The sequence below is a fragment of the Anopheles darlingi genome, chromosome 2 (assembly GCF_943734745.1).
Source record: "Anopheles darlingi chromosome 2, idAnoDarlMG_H_01, whole genome shotgun sequence".
NCBI classification, from domain to species: Eukaryota; Metazoa; Arthropoda; class Insecta; order Diptera; family Culicidae; genus Anopheles; species Anopheles darlingi.
The window spans coordinates 66,286,057-66,291,056 of record NC_064874.1 but is presented as its reverse complement, the minus strand read 5'-3'; positions in this window follow the sequence as shown (position 1 = coordinate 66,291,056).

Sequence of the window (5,000 nt, the reverse complement as noted above, 5' to 3'; positions counted from 1 at the left end):
CGCCCTCCAAGTGATGGTTTCACGGCTTTTTTGGGGGCCTAATTGTAAGGTTCGCTTCCGGATGGTCCAAAATATAATAAGAGGTTGGAAATCAATGACACTTCCGTTCCGAATTTCGAGGCTGAACTCAACACCGGAACACCTTTCGCTCTGGAAACCACTCTTCACAATTCTTGAGACCCTCGAAGAGTCTTTGGCCAATCATTCCACTCGAGCTGCAACGATTACAGATGTTCGGTTTGACCAAAGAAAGAGCATCTCAAAGGGTAGCATATGTTTTCACACACCAGGCCAGGTTTGTCCACCCTTCCCTGGGGGAGTCTCTAACGCAAACGCAGCGAGGAATTGCCTCTCACGCCGTTTGGCGAACCCCTAGCGACAATTATGGCGCACGGCAAAGGCCACTTCAGGTGCAGCTCCTATACTCGAGCCGCGCAGGGCCTCTAGAAAATGGTTTAATTAAGTTACCTCCGAGCGGCCATCATCATCATCATCATCATGGGCGCTTTGCGAGTCCTTGAGCATAACGCCTTGCGCCCCGAGAGGGGAGAGAGTTTTAATTTTTTGTTTTTCGATCATTTGCTCGACCAGCTCGTGCGTGCGTGTGTGTGCATGTGTGTGTGTGTGTTTCTGTTGCACGTTAGGCTCGTTATTGCTCACGGTTGTTAAAGTTTTATGTAATAATTACAACCGCCGGCAAGCAAGCTGAGCACCATTAGGCTTGTTTTGAAGCAATTGCTGCTATCGCTGTTGCCGCTACTGTTGCTGTTGCTGTTGCTACAGACCAATTAGGGGAGGCCCTCTAATAGATTGGTCACAGAGGTCCATGCTAAAGTAGCTCGCTAGTGAGACCGCGAGACCTCGAGACATCGACCTCGGTGCTTCGGCTTTAGTGTCGCGGTTTTTGCTTGAGCATGTTTATGTTAACATTCTGCTAATTATTGAAGTGATTGTCAAAGAAAACATGATTATAGATATGTGGTGCCGGTGAATAACAAACCGTTCTAACCTTTGGCCACCTTCTCCTTCCCCGAAAGTAGTGAAATCAAAGGAAAGAATCGAAATAAAACAGGATTCTACTAGCACCAAGCGCCCTAACCTCACTTAATGTATTCGCAGCCACCTGGGGGAGAGGGGGTCCACAACCAACAACCGGCAAGCGTCTTGGCGATAAATCAAACGAAACAACCTCTTTACCATTCATTTGCTTATCAACGCCTGCTGATCTGAACGGGACGGTTTTTCTAGCGAACCCTCTAAGGGTCCCAGACCTGGTTTTCGATGCATATCTAGCGCATGTCGTGAGCTACCGGGATATCGTCGGGAGCTCGCTTCGCGCGAAAGCGCCTACTGCGCCCACTGGCATGGAAATGGTCATCCGAAATTGGCCATAATACACTTTTTTTCGCCGCCGATTTTTTTTCTTCTCTCTCTTATTTCGAACAAACACTCCCACCACGGTCTCGCCACCGGGCTACCGGGATTGAAAGCATTGTGCCCGGTGTCGCGCTTCCCAATGAACCACGACGCCATCGCGACCGTCATTAGTCAGTTGTCAGATGTCGGTCGAAGCCGAAGCCGGGGGAGTGGGGGCAGCAGCAGAGGAGGAAGAAGAAACCCCATTATGAGGTCCCCCTCCGTTGCCTCCGGTTTCTGGGAGGATCATTGTCAACCGGTTGCTCGCTCGCTTGTCACACCAACCACTGCCGGTCACGCCAGCTTCGTCCGAAGTGATCATTATCACAAGGGCTGGTCAGGCGGTTTTCAGTCGGCGAAAACTTGCCGGCAAACGAAGATATTAATGAGTTCCGCCAAGGGCTCGCACTACAGTAGCCAGACCACGCCAGGCTCTGGCCAGCGCAGAGTCTGGCATAATGCTCATGGAGCATAATAATACACCAAGGTTACGCCGGCAGACGGACGACAGACAGCCGGACGCGCTGTTTTGTCGAGGCAAGCCGCTCGCAAGCCGCTGGGAAACATGATCATTGGCCACAGATTAAGCCATTCTCACGACTCCTTCACTGTGTGGAGGAGTCGGAGCTCGGAGGAGCAGCCGGACCCGATCACTGCTCCGCGGGCTTTCGAGTTGATCCCCGAACGGTGGAGTGGAGCAGTGAGGAGGAAGAGGTGGAGGCGTAGCAAATTGACTCGCTAAACGCCAAAAGCTTAAAAGCCTGGCTTATCCGCGGGGTCCGAAGCGCCGATCGTCTAGCCGGAACTGCTCGCTGCGAACGCTCGCTGGAAGTGTTTCGAAATGCCAAATCGTGACACGGTGCTATGGAGTCTGATGCTTTGGTTCGGGTGCGATACGGTGCTCGATGGCAGCAGCTGGCAGGCTAGTGGATCTATAGCTCTTTTACGGTTGTAATCGAAAGGAACTGAACGCCAGTTTATGCTGTTTGCTTAAGCTTCTCCTCTGCTGAAGCCTCTCTAATACCTCGAAAGCGCGTGTCAAAAGTAACGGAGAAATCATCATCGTGGTGTTCTCCCTCGCCAGCTGTCAATGGAGAACGCTTTCACACGAAAAGGGGGAAAATTCAAATCATCACAAGATCCTTCGACAACAACATATTTACACTGATCGTGATCGTGATCGTGAATCCAAAAATCCCGAAATAGCGTCTCATCGAGTGCGAGCGCCAAACGAACTCATCACTGTCACACGTACGCACCACGATCCTGCTATCCAAAACATCCCCCCAAAAAAAGATTGAAGACCTCCAAGGAACTCGCTCCCCGTGGCCTCCGAAACAACCGAAAAGGCATCCCGCGGTGCTGTAATCTTCTCTCCTTCACTTTTCTATTGCCTTAATGTCAAAACAGTGTTGTTAATATACCTATAAATCCGGCATCAATCACCGCGGTACCTCCTAGACCGCACCTCGCCTTTGTGGCTGATGATGCCGACCACAGCGACACACACACACACGCGCGCACGCACACACAAAGACGCACACAAATGGAATAATCAAAATTATGATCAATTAGGCAAGAAAGCGAACAATAATACGGCGACGCGAGGATATACGACGCCATTCCATTATCCTCCATTCCATGCCGGTCGGTCCCGTCCCATCCCGTCGGTCCGCGTGTGATCGATCGATCGGACCGGAGGCCGCACCGCTGGCCGTCAGATCCCGACAGAATCTATGATCGAGGTTTCGTAGAGAACGGGGAAGATGAGAATGTAGAGAATGGAATAGTGGATTGTGGGGTTGGATCCTCAATTTTTCAACCCCCGCAACCGGGGTGCTGCTTTTGACCTTTCTTGCCTCCGCTGGGCGTTCATCAACGTCGCGTTCCGATAGCGCACCTTCGGATCAAGCGATTGGTGTCGACTCATTCGAAGTCTGTCGCCATTGATCTTACGATCGTTGATCGGTTTGACTAATTTTAAAGCATCATCCCCAACCCCCTTAATAGACCATCCTCTCCTCCCCCCCCTCCTTTGCCGACCGAGTGTTCTCGAAATCAATCATCGAAATCGAGAGAGCGACTTGGCTACGAAGAGCAATCAATCGGACAGACCAATCGGACGATTAATGAAGGCAGTCGTCGTAGTCGTCGTCATCACGAGGTTGTCGTGAGAGGCCCCTAGTGTCCCCTCACTGGTGTTTGGGGATGGTGAGCGACGATCAGATCAACTGAAATCGGTCCCAAAAGGCCACGCGCGCCTTCGTTGCCAAGTGAATAGGTAATACGAGTCCGACGGACATTCCGTCCGGGGGTTCGTTTGTAGATTGCAGATCGAGGCCTTTTGTGGTCCGTCCGTCCGTCGGAAGATGATGGAGAAATGACTTCCCCCCCGGGCCGAGATCTCTCTGATCAATCCTTTCTCCTTTCGTGTTTCGTGCCCCATTACGATGCAATTGGATTTGCGGTTCTGTTGAAATGAAGATTACGTTCCGTCCGCATCAGCTCCTACCAGGTTTACACCTTTCCATTGTGCAAGTCCGGTTGTTCTGGACGTTCTGGCCCCTCAAAAGACTCACTTTATTTCCTTTATTTTCTCTCCATTTGATCGCTACCGCTGGATATATAATGCTGAATGTTGAATGTCTCCGGTGGTGGTTTGTGTCCGGTCCGGTGGCAGGTCGGATATCGGATTAAGCAAATCTCAAGTAGCCACGGCCCACGGCCACGGGAACCGAGCGCGTAAATAGCGTGTTTATGAAGTAATGAATTGCGCCCGGGGTCTGGAGCCTGAGGCCTGGAGGAGGATTATACAAATTGGTTTGACCGCGATGCGCGAGTTTTGTTGGCGTGGCGTGGGATGTCACTCTCGTCGCTTTGGGATTTTAGCGAGAGTTGCACATTGAAAAATGGTTCTCTTCGATTGTGGGAGTGCATAGGCGTGTGTGCGTGTGTATGACAGGAAGCAACGCGCAGGAGCAGTGGCCATTTATTCAACGATGAGATGAGGTGCAAATGTGTTTGATTTTTTTGTGTTTTTTTGGGAACGAAACTCAGGATTTTGCTGCTCAAGTCCTGAGTAAATAGTAAGAAGCTCAAGCTCAAGTGTGGCCTCATCTGCGCTTGACGTTCTTATCGGCTTAAAGAATACGAATTGGATTCCACAATGTCTCTGCCCACGATGCTCCGGCAAGTAATCTGCCATTGCATTCCTTCGCTGGCCAGGAGGGGACAAAGATGTTCAATCTGCAAACACCAAAGGACGACTTGCGACGACCCGTTTGTGCTGAGCTGCTGATGCACTCCGTTTCTCCTACTCCTCCTTCTCCTCACTCGAGATCCATCGGAGTCGTATTACGAAGCTTTGCCGAATATTTATGGCACTTCATTTATGATAGGCTACCACATGAGTGTTTCGCTTCTTTTGCTTCCTTCTGTTTGCCTCAGTCGCCTCGCTACATCCGCTGAGTTATAGGTTTATTTGCGGCCAAGTAAGCCACCCGGACACACGGTCGGTCGGTTGTGTCACTTTAATGCCATTGCACGGCGTGCGTGTGGAGGATCGCGATGCGTGCACTCCGGCA